Below are 23,818 nucleotides of genomic sequence, written 5' to 3'. Positions count from 1 at the left end.
CATTAACCATGAGCTCTTAAGTCCACCTCAAAGTTGAATGTAATAAGCTGGGGGGAAATTAGAGGGGGAGATGAACCATGAGAGACGATGGACTCTGAAAAACAAACTGAGGGTTCTAGAGGGGAGGGGGTGGGAAGATAGGTTAGCCTGGTGATGGGTATTAAAGAGGGCACGTTCTGCATGGAGCACTGGGTGTTATACGCAAATAATGAATCATGGAACACTACATCAAAAACTAATGATGTAATGTATAGTGATTAACATAACATAATAAAAAAAAAAAAAAGGAAAGATACAAGGAAAACCATAGCTCACCTACTCTTCCTAGAAGTACGCCTGGCCTTGAACAACATGGGAGTTAGGGGTGCCAACCACCAGCACAGCTGAAAATCTGTGTATAACTTTTGGCTACCCCCAAAATTTAATTGCTATTGACCAAAAGTCTTACTGGTAACATCAACAGTCAACTCGCACGTATTTCCTATGTTATATGTATTATATACTATATTCCTACAATTAAGTAAGCTAAAGAAAAAATGTTAAGAAAATCATAAGGAAAAAATGTTAAGAAAATCATAAGGAAAGCATTTACAGTATTTATAAAAAAAAAAAAAAAAACCCACACATGTAAGTGGACCCACACAGTTCAAACCCTCAAGGTGCAAAGGTCAATTGTTTAACGTGGACTTTGCTCCAAGGTAAAATTCGCCAACAAGCTTGATTTTAATTCTACTTATTGATTTTGAAAATCTTTCAGTACTATACAGTACCTAAGTTTTTCATTAATCTCATATTTGGGATTGAGGCAGGGATAAGGAATAGATCTCTTTTTCAGTAAGTTCCACAGGAACCGTTGCTCCATTACCTTAGAGGTTGCACATTATTACACAAGTATGAGTGTTTCGGGACAATACAGGGAAAAAACAGATCCATTCGATTTAAAGCCTGTCTTTTGACTCATTGAAGAGTTCCAAAAATACTTGAAAGAGTAAAGACATCATATTCAAGGGCTCTGAGAAACTTAAGTATATAATTTATGTGTGTATATATGTATATGTTAATACATACAATTTAGTGCAATCTTTTAAAATAAAGGCAATGCAAAAAATTCAAATTAAAGTTTTTAATAATCTAATGAGTTGGCTTTTTTGGTTTTATAATACACATAGGTTTCCTTAATAATTAAATATAGTGAAAGAGCTTTAATTTTGTGAAATCTTCCATGGCAGCAAGCATTTGAAAGCTTTACTTAACACAGGAGGATTAAAATAAAAATCAATAAATACTTGAATGTATACTATCCATACTAAATAGTATTTAAAATTAGAATACCAATAATTTTCAGTATCATTGAAGCCAAGAACAATGGTACCATAGTCAATAGTGTTCCTGAAGGTGAAAAAAGCAAATCTGGTTCATGATAAATTATGAAAATGGTAGTTATGTAGATAAGAATAAATGGCTTTAAATTCCCTAATAAGTGAAGAGTCAAGTCACTGACAAGAGCAATCAAAATATACTCCATATGTGATTAACACTTAAATTTGACATTGACAAATATTATTTAATTTATACAACAGTAGAATCACAAGCATACGTAGCCTCTAAACCTCCAGGTTACAATAAATTGTGGAAAGAATAGGAATATCTGTCGACATGTTTTTGTCCTTTATGATTTGCCTAAAATGTATGTATTTTTTTAGTACTAAAATACCTTTCAGGTTAGAGATAGAAAGTGTAGGTCAAAATAAATGGCCAATCTCTCTCACTCACACACTCACTCAATTAGAATAAATGACAATTCTTCACAGAATACTTCCTCACACATTGAAGAAACATACAAAAAGACATTCTATCAACATGAACTATTAATCGTCTTCCCACTGAATGTTAATTAGGTACCTACTGTGTGCTAGAGATTACGCTAAGCTCTGGGAATCAACAGAAACATGATACACATGGTTCTGCCTCACAGAGCTCACAGTCTAACAAACTCAGTAAAATTCATATCATGACTCAGCTATAAGCAAAGATATTCTATATAATAGAAACTTCTAAGCACTTAAGAGAAATTGAGTATGAAATAATAGCATTACTACTGCAAATTATATTTATCATACAACTTGCAAGAAAACAAATTGCTTCTCTCCCTCAGACTGACATGTCTAAATCTAATCCGTTTATAATTAATATACCAGCAGAAGAAAACTTGAGAATTTCCAGGGCATTGTTATAACTGACAACAAAGGGGCACCTGGGTGGCTCAGTTGGTTATGTGGCCAACTTTTGATTTCCACCCAGGTCATGATCTCAGGGTCCTGGCATCAGGCTCCCTGCTCAGTGGGGAGTCGGCTTGAGGATTTCTCTTCCTCAGCCCCTCCCCCCCAACTCATGTGCTCTCTAAATAAACAAATAAATAAATCTTGAAGGGGGAAAAAAAAAAACGGACAACCAAATATTCTGCCCAGGCAACTGAACTTGTGACATGACCAGGTCAGACCTCAGTAGAACAGAGTCACACACCTGAGCTAGGACACTTTCTGGCATTAATAATGCTGGTTCGGGAAAAAAAAAATAGTATCTAAAGTCAAACTCCCTAAATAATAAGTTACTATGTCTTCAATCCTAAAGAGACCACTTTTGGAAAGGTATTTAGGATCAGCAGAGCAAAAACAAAAAAGATTCACTTAAAAGTGGTAACCCAATAAATACACAAAACCAACACTTTAAAGTCCATTCTCTTACCCATTCATAAAAACTACTCAAGTAGAACAAAAATCTAGACACTGTGGCCAAACTTTTGACATTTAAGCCCTAAGAGGAAGTTATTGCTGTTGAAAGTCCAAAAGTTATTTGGAGGGCTAAAATTGACATTGTACGCTAGAATACATCCATGTATAATATAATGCTACAGTTAAGAAATATATTTACTTCTTTAAACTATAGAAAGTAAGCCAAACTTGCATTAGTATGTGAAAAACAGACAACTTCTGATCTATTCTTTGGGGTAAAATATTTTCTCTAAATAGAAGACTAGTAAATGAAGCAAACACTTATAAATTCCACGATCAGATTAGAAAGACTTTGAGGCAAGTGTTTTGAGTCAGTGGCCAGGTTTAGGCTGCTTACTACAGGGAGAAACCTGTCAAAGAGTAAGAGTGGGAGGCCTCCCACCTTGCTATATGCATGGAATAAAATTCAGTGGTGAAGGAGCTCTCTAAAACCTTGAAATTCAAACTGTAGCCAATGAGCCAACAGCAATAGCTTAACCTAGGAGCTTGTTAGAAAGGCAGAATCTTGGGCCCCACCCCAGAACCTGCATTTTAGCAAATTTCTCCCAGATGATTTGTGTGCAGTACAAGTTTAACAAGCACTCACCTAAAGGAATAAGGCATTACAGAACTATAGAGCCTATTCCACATACTTGGCATCAATTTAAACTTCTGCATTCCCAGCACATCCCTTAGGCCCTCCAAGACACCACCAACTTCAAGATGAGCTCAGCATCAACTGTACACTGAGTGAATAAGAAGAAAACAAACTAAATGCAGAGGTGAGAATGAACCACTCATTATCATTCAGCTCCTCCAGTTGAGCCCTTAACTGGGAAACACCCTGGCTCCAAATGCAAGTAGGGTTGGAGAATCATGGGTAGAAATGACAGAAGGGCAGGCACACACTTATCTCCCTAACTAGCTGTCCTCACACATCCATCTGTCAACAGTGACACCTTCATGCCCCTTCACCTGCATATGGCCTGCAGATACACCTGTTAGCCCACACAGTATTTCAAATTTGAATTCATTTATAAATCTGGAACTTTCACATTTAAAAAATATCTATACATCGAATCCTCTTCTACAAATCAGAAAATCTGGCAACACCAGACCCACATCCCAGCATGACAACAAATGAAGCCAAGGCTCAGCTGTCCCACTTAGATGCTGACCAGAACCTCCACCACTCTCTACAGTCTCCCCAACACTGTAGCTGAGGCTGCGTGTCCGTTGCCATTTGTTATCTTCCATTTTGTCTGCTTCACTAATTCACATTCCCAGCCTGACCCCTCTAGGTTTTTGAATTTTGAATTTTCAACCCCTTGATCGATCTTAAGTCACTCAATCTACCTGCATTTATTCTTTCATGTGTGTAATTCAGGAAAAGGAACTACGGTTTATACCATCCTCAGCTTGATCAAAGACCTTGTGAGCCGGATGGAATCAATCCATCAAATTACATAGTACCTCACCTTAAATAAATACCATGATATTTTTCTACACAACTCATTCCGATTCTGACATTTTAGTGATTTTAACTATTTCTTTTCAGAACGGTATTTCACAGTTACAAACGAGAATTAATAGCAAGAGCAGACACAGCAAAATATATTGTTGAATCATTCCTCCAGATTCATTTCAAAACTTGAATATACTGTAATGGTAAATTCTATGAGGGCAAGTACCTTTGTCTTTTTTGTTTACTGACATACCCCCAAGCACCTAGAGCATGCTCAATACTTATTGAATAAATGAACTTTCCCAGAATTATAAATTCTCAAAAATTCATACACAGATTTTGAAGGCATGCCTTTAATTACCAACAAGTATATGAAGATTATTCATTTGCTAGCCTTTATTTGGGTTCATTAAAAAAAAAAAAAAACTTTTTATTTCGGTGACTATGAAAACTGGCAGCAGAGAGAAGACATGAAATCCTAACAAGCCTAAGACTCATGGCCTATCACATCTTGCTTTGCAGCAAAAGAGCATCATGTAAAACTAGGCAAAATGGCTATACTGAATTATGAGATTTCATCTTATTCAATTCTATGTACCCACATCCAGAGTCTTTGGTCATCACCATAATCATCAATATCCCAATTTTTAAGATTTTATTTATTTATTTGAGAGAAACTACAAGCAGGGGGAGAGAGAGAAGCAGGCTCCTTGCTTACCCGACACGGGGCTCGATCCCAGAACCCCGGGATCATGACCTGAGCTGAAGGCAGATGCTTACCTGACTAAGCTACCCAAGTGCCCCATCATCTCAATCTGATAAAGCTGAACAACTCTCACAGACCACTTACTGAAGAGCATTTATGGAATAATTCCCGGTATGCCAGGAACTAGGTGCTAGATGTCTGACTTCCTAACTAAAAGGTACGTCCTGCAGTACTATTAGATCTCCCCTGCCATGATGCTTGGTAGTTCTGGACATGGGGGAAGAAAATTACATTTTTAATTGTCTTGAAAACTTGACTGAAAAAATACATTGCTGAGAAACTGAGTCACAGAGAAATGAAGTGATGTTCTTGTGGTTACAGGTTATTTATTATTAACTATTTTGTAGAGCTACAGAAGCATCTCCAGGGCTCTCACCACTGCCCCACGCTGGTTTTGTAATAGTCATTTCCAAAATTTATCCGCTAACCAAAATGCAAGCCAATGAATTTTAACCACTCAACAAATGATATGCTGAGCAAATGTATCTTCCAATAGCAAAGCCTAAATTTTGACCCAATTCCGGTATATTTATAAACATACCAACAGTCAATCTAAAAGGAGTTTGCAAGAAAGCTAAATACATGTATCTTAGCAGGAAACTACTGTGATAGAACGTTTCAAGAGCTAAAGCTTAAAAAAAAAAAAAAAAAAGTTAGAAATTTTCCTTGAACTTAAAGCTGCCCGTTTTATGGAGTACGAGATTACAACGCCCTTTCACTCTCCTGTTGGCCTTTGGATCGCCTGACTGAAAGGTGGATCATCTACCTCCGTTCTCATTATATACCATAAAAGAGAAGAACTAAAGTTAGAGCTGTTTCATGCAATTCAACTCAACTTTCTGTAGAAAATACAAATAAAAGCAGGACCAGGTCACTGTTACTCATGTCTGATGGCCATTTTAAGAAGGAATTTAGTGCACTCATCAGCACCAACAAACGTCAGTGTGCTATTCACCATACATCTAAAACAAGGCAGAACTACCCTAAGAAGGAAATGGCCACATTAACCAGTTTCTCCCACCTGAAATACATTTGGAACTGCCCATAAACTAATACAAATAAGAAATATAAGTGTACAGGTTGTTTTCCTCATATGGTCTGAATTGGCGGTTTCTGAATTCTTGATTCACCTGAGTAGTCACAAATTCACTCCATCAGTATATAAAGGTCCATTGTTCAAGTAGACCAAATTTTAGAGCTGCAGAAGGCCTGCCCTGTGGAAGAATATATTCTAACAAAAGTCTCTGTGTTCTATTACTAGGTTGAACTTTTGTTATTAAGTTTCCTATGACCACATAACCTTTTCTCAGTTGCCTGCTTATGCTTACTCCATAACGATAAAGAATATGAAGACAGGAAAAAGACTGGGACAAATAACCCCGCCTGCTTTTCCTCACCTAGTCTTTTTCTTATGAGAGCATGCATATTTAGTTCCTGCAATATTTAAATACAATTCTCACTGGAATCTCAAAGAAGAATGTTAAAGAGAAAAACTGATCCAAAAATCAAATACAACCAGTTTTTTACATATGGGTAATAATTCTGAGGGATCAGTGTTTTGTACCAGAAAGAATCTGTCTGTCTCCTCATAGCCCAGGCCATTCAGACTTGAAAACTTTAATAGCAAAGCACAAATACACTTTTCCAAAAATCTTCTGTCATAGTGCCTACTACTGATACTTTCATAAATTTCCTTATAGAAGCTGCATAATCCACCACAGAAAACCAAAGTGTTATGCTGTATTATTAAACTCAGCAGAAAGCTCCATATGCAGCAACAGGAGGCCATAGGCAATTAACTCTGTAAATTGAAAGCTTTAAAATTTTTGCATGACCTTTAAAGGTCAACACAGTTGCCCATTCACATGCATGCAATTATAAGGGACTGCTTCATAGCAAAAAAAAAAAAAGAAGAAAGAAAAAGAAAAGAAACAAAAATATTTAATGAAACTAACCCTGCATTCATTAAAAGCTACTGTGCACTCTCCAGGCTTTATGTAAAGAGTTAGTTTTACATAACACATGGAGATAAAAGAGCAAAGGAGACTTGTCTGCTTGTCCCCATTTTGTCAAAGTACTAAATTCAGCCCAGCACCATAATTGCTAAGAATGCAACATTATCACATTAACCAACCACTCTGAAGAATTTCAAAAATTTACTGTGTAAAGCAACATAAATATAAATTGAATTAAATGAGTATGTTTGTGCTATGGCTAAAGGAAAGGGAGACGTACCTTTGCTAACCGGTCATTCAAGGAAAATCATAAAACAATTACAGCTCCTATGGAATAATTTAGGAAATTGAAGTGATTAAAAGGACTTCATCTAATATAAGCATATATTCTCTGATTCCTTAGTTATATATCATACCCCATATGGATCACTGTGAACAAAACAGAATATTCTCCTTATAGCTTATATATTGTTTTCATCTGAATCAAAAAGTAACTGAAAGTCTTCTATTTTCCAATGACAATATCAATCAATTGCCTAAATAGGTGAGAATTTCACTGATTCCAGTGACTAGCTTGCCTATCATCACAGCACGGGATGAAATCCAACATATACATGTGGTATACACATTGGAAGTGGGTGGGTTTTGGAAATCTAACAAATTTGGAATATATCAAGATGTTTCTGGGAAATTTATAGATACCATTTGTAAACCGGAGTAGTATGCTCTAATGTAATGCATGGTTTGTTTTAACTGTGGAGGCGCATATTTAATAAAGATGGCATACAAATATATTCAGTGTTTTAAATGTGTTGATTCCCAGTCATAGGGTCAATAAACACATCCCAAGCACCTCTACATAAAGGATAAAGTTGATTTTTTTTGCATTTGCAACCTAACAAATAAAAATATCTCCCAAAGAAAAACTAAAGAGAAAAATATACTACATGCAACAGTGGTTTAAACAGTAAACTCAATCATAAATGACCTTGTTAAACCATAGATACAATTGCACTGTAGGTCAAATCACATAAAAAAGTGAAAAATGTAGACTTTTTGAAAGTCGTTCTTCCTTCTTTAACACAAAACCAGTATTTTACATGGGTGCCATTAGATGCATCCATACATATGCATATGGATATATAGACAGAGAGATAAAGATTAGGTAGATAATACAGAAATTTAGATTTAAATATTACTTTTCTCACATTCCAACAGGTCCAACCATACCTGTTAAATTTCTGTTAAAAGAATTGTTATAGTTCATTGACAAGGACACTTGAATCACTACGCCAAATGAATAGAATCAGGCGTTCTAAAAATGACCAAATAAAGTAGTGGTCAATGACAACTAAAAAATAAAAACTGACTTTTAATTCTGTTTGCTGGGCCTACCTTTCCATCTTCCCTGTTTCAGACTATGCTCCAAATCTAAAGTAAAACTTTTCTCTAAAAGGACTTAGGGTAACTCCCTTATGAAATTATTCCTGTTCTTCCAGTGGTATAATTCAATATGCTTCAAGTAGTTTAAAATAAAGTTAACCAAAGAGTTTTGGAACAAAATGGCAAAGGTACCATATTACATAGCATTAAAGAAATCAATGGATTGTAAGCAAGATAAATCACGTCAAAAACTGTGCAAGTATGTAGACCAGATATGAAGTTGATTTAGCTAGTTTTGCCTTCATATCTAGCAACAACCTGTATTAACGCATGTCTTCTCTTTCTTTTGATGGAGCCTTATTAATGACAGGTTGATGAATTGCATTCACAAATGTCAGGTACAGATCAAAGGGGACTAGGTTAGATGCTTATTTTACTTCGTCTTAGGGTTTTTCACCAAGGAAACAAAACTGCATTGCACAGTCAAGTTCTTTATTTTTACTTGAATCTTCAAGGAAAAAAACAGCTGCAGAATAATACAACTTAATGAGGTATCCTTAATAAAATACTGGAGAAGTAAAAGTGGGGGCCCTGAACTGTTTGCACTCTGGTTGTTTCCTCTTCTCAAATCTATTGGAAGTCGCTGATGACACTTCGGAACATTCCAACTTTGGGACATACATCAGACAGGCAAATGGTCATCAGTTTGCCGCCACAGCGGAACTTCGGCAGAATCTGACAATACCTTTTACTACGGCCCATGATAATGCCTGGAAAATGCTGGAAAGACACATCTTATCCTACATGTATAGACTAATCCATACTGGCAATTATGATAAATCAACCCTAAAATGCACATCTAACATTTCAATACTCAAAAACACCTTGTCAAAGGATCATCATTAAAATGCAATACTAAAGAGATTAGATCCAGGACCACCAAAACTTTTTAATAATATACAAAATAATTTCCATAAAATCTTTTATCACCTCCTAAGTTTCATCACTTTATAATTTTAAAAAGGAAAAGTGGCCATGTCTAAAAACAGACCTTTTTACAGCTGTGTCATCACATTTTATAACTTGGTGGTTAGTAAATACTATAATGCATTCTCTAAGCACTATGTATCTTTTTTGTCACAGATCCATGGGCATTTCAATGAATCTTCATTTTCCAATTTATCATTGTTAAAATAACTAAATTTTTCAGATTCAAAAATCACACCTACCTAGAAACCTTAGATTCCCCCTTTGGTACAACTTGTAGCATTATAGGTGTTTGCTTTAAGGTCAAGGTTTTTGATTCTTCTTCTTATACATACATATAGCAGTATGTATAAATACGTAAGTTCAAGTAGCCTCAACTACACAATCTATTAAAGGGCAAGAAAAGAATCAAGATTTTAGCCTCAAAAAATGTCTGATTTAAATAAAACAACACACTAAAACTGTGTTCTTCCTCTGAAGAGTCACTGTGCCTCAGCATTCAGTTGGTAGTGACACTTCTCTCATAGTATCATATCTCTAAATAATGTAATCCAGTTTTTTTCACCAAAAATTAAGAAAATAAAATTAAGCTCCAGTGTGGTTACTGATGGCCTTTCAATGGCTACTGATGGCTTTTAAAATTAGGACTCTAAAAAAGGTCAACATGCAAACAACTGACTCAGGATGTGATCCAGAACAGATGAAGGAGGTAAAGAAAAATGCATCTGATCCTTTTTAAGGATGTTAGGTAGCAAATCTGAAATTGTAAAAGATTCACCAGTCTGAGAATACACGTGCAAACATGGAAAGCCTGGAATAAATACAAATAATCTTCATGCTCTGTTTTTTAAGGGCTTTAGAAGTGTTTCTAATCTCCTTTGCTAGTTATTGCCATTTAGCACCTTTACATAGAAATCTTAAATTACTCATTTGTCTTAACTTACATTGCCTAATAGAGCAGTTTTAAAGTGTTAATTGATAACAGCCTGATTATTGATGTCTCAAACAATCTAGTTGGGAAGACAGGAACCAGATAATTATCATCCAGTCAATAGTCATTGAAATTCATCCTGTCCTGAGTGAAGGACCCTTCTACAGTTAACTGCTTTGGGGGCACTTTTCAGAGTAAAGATTGTATATAGGGTTTTTGTTTTTTCAAAAATGATTTTTGCAAAATTCAAGAAGGGATTTAACACTAACAAAACGAAGATGTTCTTTTTGGTCTTCTTGCCACAAGCCAAAGTCAGCCAGCACACAGGAAAGAGAGGCTAACTAGCCATTATAGTAAGTATACATTTGATTCCAAACGCTTGTTTAACACTTGGTCAGGAAGTGGAATACTGAATAGGAAAGCGTCGCTTCTACCCGAGGGCTCAGCAAGCTCCCACAGTTCGTCCTTTTCAAGTAGAGACTAGATAGCTCAGTCTGCAGTTCTGGGAGAAATAGGGCGACGAATATCAAACTTTCCTTTGCAAAGGCACTTTCTGGAAATAACACGTTCCCCACTGACAAGTGCAGATCAGTAGCCTAAAGAAAACACCTCTTGGTAGGAACCTGGCCTTTTGGAATTGAAGGGGGAAGGGAGAGCAAAGCAGCGGGGCAGAAAAACCGGGTACCATTAACAAGATTTGGGAGGCATCTATCAGGAAAGAAAGAGGAAAAAAAACAGCATTCGTTTCTCGAAGCTGTTCTTTTCCTGAACGTTGTTCGTAAAATGATCCCTTTCCTCAAGCTCTCCTGTAGAATCCTTTACTAAAGCTTTATTTCATTCAGTCATGAAGTGTCCGTTCCCAAATCTAAGTAAATCTTTAAATAGGTGAGGCTCTGGAACTTACCAAGCTGATTTTTTATGAAAATAGTTAGAGGTGGGGAAATAAATAGCCTCACTGAAACGCCCACCCTCTGCAGACAGGCCCGAGAATTAACTAATCAGAAGTGGACAGAAAGTAGGGATTTCAGAAAGGCGACCCGACACATCCCATTGATCCTCTCTTGAACGCGACCCCCAACTCCTTATTAGGAGTCAAAATGGTTACCAAGCGGGATTGGTTCGGTTGAGGAATGGAATTAAAACCCACTGCAATCCTCGGCCGGGTCGCTCGCTGTGTTAGGAGAAATGGGGCAGGGAGGGAGGGCACCGCTCCCGGAGCCTCCTTCGCGTGCTCCGATCCTCTCTCGGCGTCCCTCTACCCCCGCCCCTACCCTGACCGCCCGCGAGCGAGAAGCCGGGCGCCCAGCCAGCACTGCTCTCACCTGGCGCCTTCCCGGGGCGGGCCCCCTACGGCCACCGACCCCGGGGGAGGGGAGGGCTTCCGCGCCCCAGGTCCTCCAGCTGCCTCCGGGTCCCCAGCGCCGGCGGGGGGCCGGAGACGCGGCTCGCACCTACCTGCAGCCCGGCTTCCTGGTGGCGGCAACACCTAGCGATGCTCCTGCAGCTTCCGCGGGCCCGCGCCAGCCTTATCGCTCTTGCATCGCTTCCAAGATGCCAATCCGCCGTCACCGTTCTGGGGCATAGGGAACCCAAGTCTGGTGGTGTGTGCTCGTGGAGGGCGTGTGAGTGTGGCCCTGAGCGTGCGTGTGTGCGCGCGCGTGTTTCCTCCTCCGATAGCAAAGAGGGTTCAGGAATCGCTTGACATCTAAACTGGGGTCCCCTGAAAGCGGGTGCAAGGTGGAGTGCGTGAGCCTCGTCGCTTTTCCCCCCCGCTCTTTATTCCACGGTGTCAAAGTAATCAAAAGATTTGTTTACTGAGGCAAAGCCAAAGTCCCGCAGCCCTTGCCAGCGCCCGCGGTCGCCCGCTGTCCTCGTCGGAGGCGTGGGGTGCGCTCGGCTCCCCGGACTGGAGGATCGAGGCGGTCTTGCAGCAATTATCTTATTCCATCTCTGATTTGTTTGCTTTTAACGCCGAGTAAAGACTTTTCCTCTCGCCTCACGTCGTCGCTCCCTCTCACATTCACACACCCTCACACATCCACCGTCCCTCTCTCCCGCCCTCCCTTTGGCTCTCTGGGGAAAGGCAATTGGACGGAACGATTCACCTTCAGGAAAGCAGTCTCTGCCACGTACGTCTCCTGTTCCCTGGCTCTCGCAGGTCCCAAGTCTCCACCGTGGAGGAGCTGCAGGGGAGGTTAGGGGCAGCAAGGAGGGGAGGCTCTGCGCTCGGCCGTCCTCAGCCCTCAAGACGCCAGCTTCCTCGGATCAGGTACCCCTTGTTCCCGCTTTTAGCAGCTAGGTCCCAGCTGGTGCCCTCTCGGAGACTTTGCGCCCAGTCCACTTAGCAGCAACTCCTGGCCAGCTGCAGCCCCTCAATCCCGCCTCGAAGTGCTGCGGGCAGAGCCCCACGCAGCCCAACCGCTTCCCCCCTAGACATCGTGGGCTGGAAGGAAGGGAAATCCGCCGCTGTCCCCTGTCCCCAGCACGCTGCCACCGTCACCGCCGAGAAGGTGCGAGTTCCAACATCGAACACAAGCGAGGTGTTACCTGGGTCACTTCGCTAAGGCGGGAGGAAAAGAGAGAAAGGGGCAGAGGAGGGGGCCCAGGAAACAAATCCAGATGACCAGAAGAGGGAAAAAGAAAAAAGTAAGCGGTTTAGCAATCCAAACCTCCTCTCCGCCTCTCACCCCAGGCACTGTACTGTCAAAAGACACCAGTGGTCAAAAGACACCGGTGGTGTCTTTTAGGAAGTCACCGTAAAGGGCAGACTCCCCCGTGCCGCCCAGACCCCTTATTCCAAGCAGCCTGGCTGTCCGGGGAGTACGGAGTGAGGGCCTCCTTGTATAGTGCAAGGAGCACGCAGGGAGAGAATAGGTCCCGACACTCCAGGGTGAGTTAAGCGGTAAAATGGGATAGCAGAACCCGGTTACGTCGCCTCCCTCCGTCTCTCCCAACAGCCTGTTCTGTTAGCAGCCGCGGCTGCTGCTTATAGCAAACTGCGGTCCTGCAGAAAAAGAGACAGTAAAAGATGGGAGGGCGGCAATCGGTATAAAAGCTGGACTATGTCTCCCTCTAGAGGGAGAACCGGGTTAGAGAGCTTGACTGGAGGTAAGTAGGACTCCCAATTTCTCCACAAAGAAAAAGAAACGGGTATCTGGTTTCAGAGAATTTTGCATTTTTACAAATTCCAACCTCTAATGGATTTAGAGAGAGGATTTGCAGTGCTGCCCCATGTAAGCAGAGTCCTTGCTAAAGGAACCTGTGATATTTACAGAAATTTAATAGCAAGACCCTGGAAGGTCATGTCCTTACAGGTTTGGTCAAATTGGGTGTTGGTTTAAGCAGTATGCATACGAACTCAATGAAGGGTCTGCTTAGGCTCACTTTGACCAAGTTTGGTCATGAGCAAAACCTTAATCTAATGATTAGAACAGTATTTTAAAAAGCATAAGTAATAATAAGAGATTTAGAAAAAGAAAAGAAAATCTGAAGCAAAAAAATAGGATGCTGATCTACAAGATCTTACAAGTCCCTTACAAACTAGGGATATCTCAAAGATCTTGTTTTGGAGCCAATATTTATACCTCTTAATCAACTAACTGATAATTTCCAAGGTGACTAAATTCCTTCCAGCTCTAAAGTTCTGTGCTTTTATAGCTTCAATTCACTGAAACCTTTGACAAACTAGGTATCACATGCCCCCTCCACCAGCTAGAAAATAGAAGTAACACTAGTCACCATATATACAAACAAATATGGAATATATGTTTCACTTGTTAGTGATTTTATCTTAACATGCTTTGTAATTCCAACATATTTTAGATCTAAAAGGCATCGAGTAATGTAGGTTGGCATGGTTGTTTTAATAAAGGTGCCCCAGATTTTATAATGTTTTGTTACGTCAGTGAAGTTCAAGTGAGGTCCCATTAGTAACTTTAATATTTAGATTTTGTGAACTTACCATTTGAAAGTTTGTTTTCAAAAATGTTTCTGTATGTTTGAGTTATAAAATATACACAAACATTATGATTAAGTTCCTTACCACTCACCATTCACTCTGAATTTTTGGAGTGATTCTATTTTAACTTGATAAATCTAGCTTAGTATAAGCTTAAGAAAGAAAAGAATTTATAAGAAAATACCTTAGACTAACAAGGAGTAGGAGCTAAATCATATGGGGTTTATTATTTTAGCTAATTGTACTATAGTAGATTTGAATCAGCCTAGCATATGACAGTCATTTTCAGGTACCCTCAAATGGTCTCTTTCAAAAGATTCATGTCATGTATCAAAGATTTTTATTTCGTTCCTCTTACCTAGCGACTTATTTCTCCAGGAAGCACAGTTTTCATTTTAAAACAACTGACACTGTTTCATTGCAAATCTTACAGTAATTCTGTGTCTGCTCTGTTAAGTAGTAGGATAGAATCCAAGCAGGAATGGCATTGGAAACTGGGGCTCTGTGCTGGGAGGAATAACCATTTACAAAATCACTTTAGGGGCGCCTGGGTGGCTCAGTCGTTAAGCGTCTGCCTTCAGCTCGGGTCATGATCCCGGGGTCCTGGGATCGAGCCCCGCATCGGGCTCCCTGCTCGGCGGGAAGCCTGCTTCTCCCTCTCCCACTCCCCCTGCTTGTGCTCTCTCTCTCGCTGTGTCTCTCTCTGTCAAATAAATAAATAAAATCTTTAAAAAAAAAAAAAAAAAAAAACAAAATCACTTTAGAACATTGGCCTTCCTTTCCCACAAGAAATAAAATGCGGACATCATAATCCTTCTAGTTTCTAATTCATTAGCTCTGTGTGGTTGTAGGAAAATCTATAATTTTATCCTATTGTCAAAACTATTTTTATTGTTAAAATGGATGACATTGTCATCCTTGTTTTCCGAATTAAACTTGTCTTCTTATAAAAAGATGAAAAAAGCAAAAAGAACAAATGTATACATTAATTACAAAATACAACAGAGAATTTCTTATCCAGAGTCCTATGATGCTGAAACTCTTTAACAACATTTGTACTATTTGTCAGTATCCAAATAATTCCTAATGATTTTTAGATCAAGGTGTTCCTCTTTCCAGCACCTCCTAGACTTTAAAACAAAATCTTTGGTTTTCTCTCCAAAACAAAACAACAAATACCTCCTCAGTTTAATAGGGGAGGTATTTGAGACGATGCCTCTTATTTGTTTAAACTGCCCCACTTCCTCCTGTGAAAGCAGTAAACAGTAATTGCTTGGAATGCTGAACTTCACTGATCGTAACTCTGCCTATGGCTCTTCATATTCTGAGGGATTACTAAAATGTCACTTGGGGGCATTTTAAGCTTTCTGTCAGGGCTTTAATACGTGATCCCAAATCTTCATCTCAAGTCCTCACAACATCCCATAAAATAGATGATATACCTTCATTATACATTTTTTTTTTAATTGATACTTAATGTCACTGTCACAAAATGGCCAAGCTGGGATTCAAACTAAATCCGAAGCCAGTTTTGGGGTTTTGTTTGCTTTGGTCTGGGCTTTGATTTTTCTCTACCCTCCCCAGAACCACCACTAAAACATGCTATCTCTTGTTTTAGAAATAAAAATCATTTGGACCTGAATATGGAACAGCCTTAGCTGAGGAACCTGGGTCCATCAATAAGAATAGAAGAAGTAGTGGGAATGAGAAGAAAAATGAGCACCAGCTCCCCTCAGTACTCTGCCAGGCTCTAGGGTATTAAAACAAATGAACACAGAGTTCTAATTCCTAGTGCACAAGTGGACAGGAGTGTCCCATACAAGCCACTCAATCCCGCTTATCTCTTGTTTTGTTTCTTTGGTGCTAACCACCTTATTTCTATCTTTTGCAATAATGCTCATCTTGTCAGTGTTGTCATCTAATTAGGTGAACAGAAAGAAGCCCAGAATCCATTCCATATAACCCAAGGTAATGTGTGTATGTTAATAACTTTGAGAATCCCCATCACCTAGCATAGTACCTAACACAATAAATACTCTTTAAATATTTCGTGCTCAGTAATCAGGACACCAAAGAGCAGACGGACACCATGGAAATAAAGCAAGAGAACTACTCCCTGGAATGGTAGGAGAAAGAAGTTAGGAGGGAAAACTGTCCTATATGCAGTAAATAGGCAAATCGAATAAACCACTTCACAATGTAGTGACTTAGAGAACAAATATTTATTGGGCACCTGGGTGGCTCAGTGGATTAAGCATCTGCCTTCAGCTCAGCTCATGATCCCAGGGTCCTGGGTCTGAGTCCTGCATCGGGCTCCCTGCTCAGTGGGGAGCGTGCTTTTCCCTCTGCCTGCCGCTCCCCCTGCTTGTGCTCGTTCTCTCTCTCTCTCTCTCTCTCTCTCAATCTGATAAATAAATGAAAATCTTAAAAAAAAAAAAAGAACAGATATTTAGTTCACATTTCTGTGGATTCACAGTTTGGGTTGAGCTCAGCGAGGCTCAACTGGGCAGTTCCTCTGGACTCAGCTCATGTGTGTGTGGTCAGCCGGCAGAATGGTGCTTCACTCACCTGACAATTGGCTGACTGTAAGCTGGAGTGCCAGGGAGTAACTAGGCCACGTGTCTCCTTCCATCTAGTAGGCTAGCCTGGCTGTTTCATAGGGTGGCAGTTCACAGGCTTCTAAGAGTAGCAATAGGGGAAGCACCTTCCAAGTCTTAGCTTGCATCATGTTTGTTACACCCCCTTTGGCAAAGGAGTTCATCAGGCCAGCCCAGACTCAAGGCATGAAAAAAGACTCCATCTCTTGCTGGGTAGAGCTACAATAACATATTCAAGAACCTGGTACAGGGAAAGGAAGAACTTGTTTTCATTTTTATAATCGAGTACAATAGCTATCCCAGAAGGCTAGCATTTTGCACGGTAGCTTCATCCACCAGGCGTCTGGTAGACTGACCCGTGGAAAGCAGAGTATTCCCAGTATGGAGTAAAGGATACTGATCTTGGGTAAGAACTAGAAGTTTGTCCAGATTATCAAGTCTCCAGACTTGCTCCCTTTATCAGATACAGTCTGTCCAACAGCGTTCACCAATACAATGGAACAAGTCTCTGTAATTCTTCCTCACTAGGAAGCACAAATTTTCCAAGACTTAATCTACTCTCTGGGCAGCCATTGAATTAATTAATCCCAAGGCTTTAATTTACAATTCAGATTTATCAACACTATTATAAAATCTGACTTGTTCTGCTAGAAATCACTAGCAACCTTTACACAGCAGTGATGATTTCATCGTTGGTACATGGACCTCCCGTCATCTATTTTGGCTACTTAGAGACATTGTTTACTTTCTGATTTCTTAACATGTTCCAAAGAGTTGAGATGAAAAACACGTATCATAAATGACTTCCCAAATGGGCTTGATTGAAACCCTTGGTACCACCACATCTGTAAACAATCTCACCTAGTTAACTCCAACTCACTCATTAAGGCTCAGGACCAAAGTTCTCTTCTCTAGGATCATCTGCAATTCCCTTCTACTGTGGTAACTGTTTCTCTCCTGTGCTCCCAAACACCTGAAACTTCTCTCCATTTTTACACTCACTACATTGTATCATAATTTATATTTTATATTTTATAAATTATCCCACATTAGTACATTTGTGTTTCACCTAGTAAAGCTGCAGACATGGATGGCTGGGTGAGTAACCAATATATTCAATTGACAAGATTTTGGAATAACATATGATCACATTTATTTTAACATCTAATAATAATGACTTAAAGCTTCCAACCTGCTGATCACATGAATGTAATTACATGATATTACATTCTCAAGTGACTTCTGGAAATCTCGAGCAATGTTGACATGGTCTATGAAATCCTTCTTCATTGCTGCGTGCACACACACACACACACACACACACACATATCACCAGAAACAAGGATCTCAAATGCACTCCTTAAGGTCAATCTTGTCCTGCTGACCTCCAGAGCCCCACCTACTTGTTTCTATTTCCGACATTCAGCTGTTTCCATGCACATTTTAACACTAAGCCTCATTTTAGAATGGTAACTGAAGTCCAATTTGCTCCAACAGCTGAACTACAGTGGTTCCTAGGGTACACGGAAAGTTCCACTTCTCCACGATGCTACATTCAATCAAAGATCAAAGAAAAATAGCCCTAGACTCCAGAAGCCCTAGGTTTTTATAATCAACTCATTTAAGTTACAAGCACATAAACCTTTTTCCCACATTGCCAGAGCAATTAGGTAAGGAAGAGACCCAGCATTAGCTTCATGCTGAGCCCAATAAGAGCCCTTCCCTTTGACAACTTAGATACTGGTGTTTTGCCCAGGGCTCTAGGGTGTAGGTATCCTTATCCCTTGCGAACACTGAGGTCGGCCACAGGGAGGAATGAGGTGAGGTGGGCATTCTTGGTCTCTCTGCCTGCCTGGATGCTTGCTGAGCTGCAGAGACCAGAGAGAAAAAGAGCCCTTGGGAGAATCTAACATTTGTTTCCCCAGTAGTGGGGGCAAATGTGAAATTATAGAAAAGTGTCTGCTTCTTGCCTGAAAATTTCTAAAGGTGGGAGCCTGGCTGAAGTGACCAAGAACAGCAGTCCAAAGTAGAGGGATCATCTGATAGTCAAGAGGCAAATCTATTACTTCACAGGTCAAAGACATATTAGTTTTATGGACCAAGTGGCCACCACAAAAGGCTGTAGCCGGAGACATCAAGGCATTGGGAGAAAAATAAAACAATGTCTTGATTGCACTTCACAGTTTGTACCCATTTATTAATGAGCTAAACAATAGGTTATATGAATAGTGGCCTTTTGGACAGTTTAGTTCTGCAATATAAGGCAGCAAAAAAACCAACAACAACCAGCAACCCTATATTACAGACACTACTTGCTCATAGAAAGGAGCTATTAATATTATGCTAGTCTGAGATTTCATGATTTCCAGAACTAGGTAGGCAGCAAGTAAGTAGCTACAGAGTTATTATGAACAACTCACACGGATAGGACTGGGAAGAAATTGACAAATCCCAGATATGTGAGAAATTAATGGTCCATATAATGAAATACCAGTCTCAGCAGCATAGATTGGAGGGCAGGATCATCAGAATTGAGGGTGTTGTCCTAATAACCATTCTCTTCCTCCAGCAGAAATAAAAATTTCCATTGGCTTGAGGTAAGAAGTCCAGGGTCTTTAACCACTTTACCTCATTTAATTCATTGCCTGTCTTCTTTCAGAAGATTCTCGTAACAGTTACCCAGAGTTGGTCCTCCTCCAGTCTTCACTGAAGGAGTGACACAATCTCCTACAGCCAATACTACCAGCTCTAGATTGTCCATCTCTTGACTTTATCACACTTATAGTAATCATGGGCATTTACTATTTCTTCTAGTCCTCATTCTTCCTGCCTGGTTTATTGGATTCATTAGATTGCTCTTGGCCTCTCACTCCCTTTTTACCCTCTTTCCTCTCCCTACTTACCCCATGCAAGTTTGTGGAAGCAGATAGACTCTTACTTTAGCAGGGAACCAAGATATCATAGAGCAAGGTACATCCTAGAGGTACAGACCAAGATGAAAGTCAATTTTCAGTGCCATACCTAAAAGGCTGGGCCCTTCTAACCTTTAGCTCAAAGTCTCATTTCCCTCTATAATTTGCTGACTAAATAGATTTTCATAACCCACAGTTTTGTTCATTCACAGAATGTGGCTAAGAATTGGGAGAAGGGGAGTGAAATCCACTGAGCCAATTGACCACACAGTAAAGACCATTTCTAACTGAAGCTAAGTAGAGAGCAATATTTACAAATTTTCAATCAAAAATGGCAAACAAAAATCAGAAAGAAAACTAACTTACCTCTTTCTTCTCATAATAGTTCCATAAGATAGATATTATCTCACTTTATGATTTATAAACTAAAGCTCAGAGGTTAGATAACTTGCTCAAGTAATTCAGTTAAAAAGTGAGGGCAGCCAGAATTGTAATTAGATTTTTCTTTACTCAAGCACATAAACAAGAACTCTTGTCTCCCAGTTCCCAATCCAGTGTACTTTTCACTCTACGTAGTGTTCTGATTTAATTATTTCCAGACAGCTCAAGCTCAAGCTCTGAAATTTCTCCACGTAAACTCTCTTCAGATTCTTGTACAAAGTTTCCTCCCATTTTTAGTATGATACAGAGTGATTTCTGTCAGCCAACATGATCAAAAGGGGAAAGTTTTAGAGTTTCAATTCCTCCATGCCTTTTGGCCACCCAGTGTCGAAACAGCGAAACTGCAGGCAAATACTAATGTTTCTAGACAAACACAGTAGTACATACTGTCAGCTTTGCAGCAACAAAAATAAATCATGACAGAGGTTCCAGAGTCTTTGAATGGTAAAGGTTATACATAAAGAAGATACTCCCGCAACAGAAAGATGTGCATGAAACCGAGAAGACAAATTTCTTAAAATGAAAATTTTAAATAGCATTAAGTGAAGATGTGCCTGTTCCAAAAAATTAAGGAGTAAAAATAAATGAGATAATAAAATTTAATTGTATGTATGGAAGCAGTCAAAAATAAGAGAAATGGTATTCAGGTTTTTTCTGCACATTTTTTAATGTAGAGGTTAATTAGACAGTGTAATGAGCCACACAAAGAATTAGTGGAATTGCCAATATTAGAGGTATTCAGCGAAATCTTTGGCTAGACAACTGATGGGAAACCTATAGAAATCAAGTTCCACCAAGTTGTAATGACAAACACAAGTGAACAACATGCAGCAAGGGATCCATTAGGACTAACATTAAAACATCATCATCTAAGTGGACTTACTATGCATTTAATTGTACATGGATAGCCCCTGCCCTCTGGAAAGCACAATTTAATAAAGCAGAAATGATGACATCACCATAAAATGATGCTATTGGCTCACAAATCCAGTTACATGAATGACAAAGAAGAATGAATTTTAGAGATTGGAAATAGAGCATATGTTTATTTTAGATTTAAAAAGTAGAAAAATAACCATAGAACTCTATGATAAGAAAAATATTTTTAATGATAATAGGTCTTCTTTCATAATTATTTAGGATTTGTGTTTGGGCTCTCTGGGTCAACCTCTCTTGTGAAATCCTATCTCTCTCTATTAGGGTGTTGGCCCCAACACAATGGACAAATGTACAAGGCTATAGATCAGCCCAGTGGCTCTCAACATTTTGATTAGTTTCCTTATGTGGGATAGAAAGCATTCTCATAAATGTACCAGGGTTGTTCAAAATTTTTGTTTTCTTTCTTTAAGTCCTTTCTCTCCCACTGACAAAGCATAGCTAATACTAGTGAGTGAAAAGGACACTTAGAGGGATAACTTTTCCAGTTTATATTTCAAAATAAATACTTCCCAAAGTTCAGTGCTTTATTAGTAGTAACTTTATTATTAACCACTAACTTTACAACAAATCACCGCATTGCATGAAGCTTGTAATCAAGTAATAAATACTGTTCAAGATCATAATATAATGATCCTTTGTGGTTCAAGGCATAGAGCAAATCAGAAAAAAGTGGGTAGAAGGAGATTTGGTCTATACTTACCATCAGTTCATAGAATTAGAAAGGAAGTTTCCAAAAGTGCTCAGTTTTTCTTTAATTCTAAAAGTTTGCCTTCAATCTATCCCGTACCCAAAATCTCTTTCTCATTTTAATAATATTCAATACTCAGCTATGGAAATAATATTCAATACTCGGTTATGGAAATTCAATACTCAGCTATGGAAATTAAGCACCTTGTAAGGAGGTGCTTCATTGAGGGCTCTATTTCACAATATGCCTATTTCTTCAGTTCTGTCTTTTGTGGTTTTGAATAAGAATCTCCATCTCTTTATGATCAGATTTCAAATTCACCAAGGATATCCTCTAGAAAAACTCATCTCTGCCACCATTAGACATTTTGCAAGTTGACAAGGTATGATACCTGAGCCTACCAAAGTCCTCTGACATCTCTGGAGGAAGAGTCACTCTACTCCTCTCTGCTTAAACACCATTGTCTAAACATCAGTTCTTTCCTTGGCAGAGCTAATTGTTTTCCTTTAAAAGCCTGTTAGGATAGTTGAGATTGTACCCCTCCAAAAAAGTACTCATACAAATGAAATATTTGAAAACACTTTCTTTTTTATTCATTTGGCATTCTAAATTACCAAAGGTGTAATCCAACTCTTGAGAGAAAGAATATAAATTGCAACTGTGCTGATACAATAAGTTTCTTAACTATTGCATTATTTTAAGAATAAAAAATATACCTCATTTAGTCCAAGAGATGTAAATTCCAAGGTAAAGATTATTTACAGAAGATTAAAACTTAATATTAGAGTGCCAGAAGATGCCTAAAAATAAACCTAAATGAATGATTACTACTTGAAATATTTGCCTTATATTCTAGGGGTTTTTTTAATCCAACTATGAAATTTTATATAACAGAGGCCACAAATAATGTATTTTGTTCTCTTTGGTGGAAATAATTATTGTGAAGTTGTGAAGTAACTGTATCAGTAGAATTTATACCAGCAACCCAGCAAGTTTTGAGACCACAAATTTTACCCCCTTTCTCTGAATCAGTTCATATCCAGGAGCCACTATAAATGTCTGTCTTTTTAGACTGGGCAGCTGTTAGTATAACACAGTTTTCAATCCCTCCTTATTTGGGTAAGGGTGCAGTCAGAGAAGTGCTAGGAAGGAGGGGTGGAATAGTTCTAAAGCCGTGCTTTAGAATTCAGAGGAAAAATCCCTCTGTTTATAGACAATCTGCCTAGTTTCCAGAATGATTACTTGAAAATTTAAGCAAGTTCAATCTGTTTAATAATTATTAAAAGTATAAGTTGCTATTAAGTACCCCTGTGTGTGGTACTCTGCTTTGTAAATATATATGGTCTAGTGTTGTAGAAATTACAATCCAAGCTAAAGCATAGAAATGTTTATCAGCCACTGAAATCCTTAAACTCAATTATTCTTTATCCTAGCTATGGGTAGCTTCAACTTACAAATGGGATGTCTTTCAAGACTTTGTTATTTGGAACTCTGATTGTCCCCATTCCATGGGAACAATGATCAAAATGGAGATTAGGCTCCCAGACCTGTGTTCCAAGATAAAAAATTTCTGAAAAAGCTGTTAAACACAAAGATGCTGAATCAAGTTCCCAATCGACACTACTACCAGCGTGTAAACACCATTTGGCCTCTTCACTTTTCAGAGTCATTGAGAACCTGATGAAAGCATATACTTCTCTAAAATTTCATAAACTCTTTCAAGGAGTCCAGCAATTCCTGACCCATCCTAGCAACCCAAGTTAAGAAGGGCTGATTTTGACATTTGATGAGTTGGATTACATTTAGATATTTAGACAGTGATGCCAGCAAGATGGTAGCATAGGAAGTTCCAGCCTTTGTCCCCCCACAGAGACACTGGTAAAACAACAATACTTGAGCCAAAATACCTTTATGAAACCTCTAGAATCCAGGTAAGAATTTGCAACACCCCAGGGGATCATAAAATTAAGAATTTTGCTTTGAAGTGGCTAAGAGAAATAGTTTCACTTTATCTGTGTCAGATCC

The 23,818-nt window shown here is 39.0% G+C and overlaps 1 protein-coding gene across 3 annotated transcripts in view; it reads right to left on the bottom strand.

Moving 5' to 3' along the window:
• TAFA2 (TAFA chemokine like family member 2) overlaps positions 1-13,263 on the bottom strand; it is a 461,660-nt gene extending 448,397 nt beyond the window's left edge. For 2 of the 3 annotated variants that reach the window (XR_004301323.1, XR_004301324.1), the window contains exon 1: positions 11,714-13,263. The gene's annotated coding sequence lies outside the window, so the exon portion shown is untranslated. The remainder of the gene's footprint in view (positions 1-11,713) is intronic. The other variant, XM_032420363.1, reaches the window with a different exon arrangement.
• Positions 13,264-23,818: the final 10,555 nt, after the last annotated feature.

This window comes from Phoca vitulina, unplaced genomic scaffold (genome assembly GCF_004348235.1).
Source record: "Phoca vitulina isolate PV1807 unplaced genomic scaffold, GSC_HSeal_1.0 scaffold23, whole genome shotgun sequence".
Lineage (NCBI taxonomy): Eukaryota > Metazoa > Chordata > Mammalia > Carnivora > Phocidae > Phoca > Phoca vitulina.
This window is presented reverse-complemented; position numbering and strand designations above follow the sequence as displayed.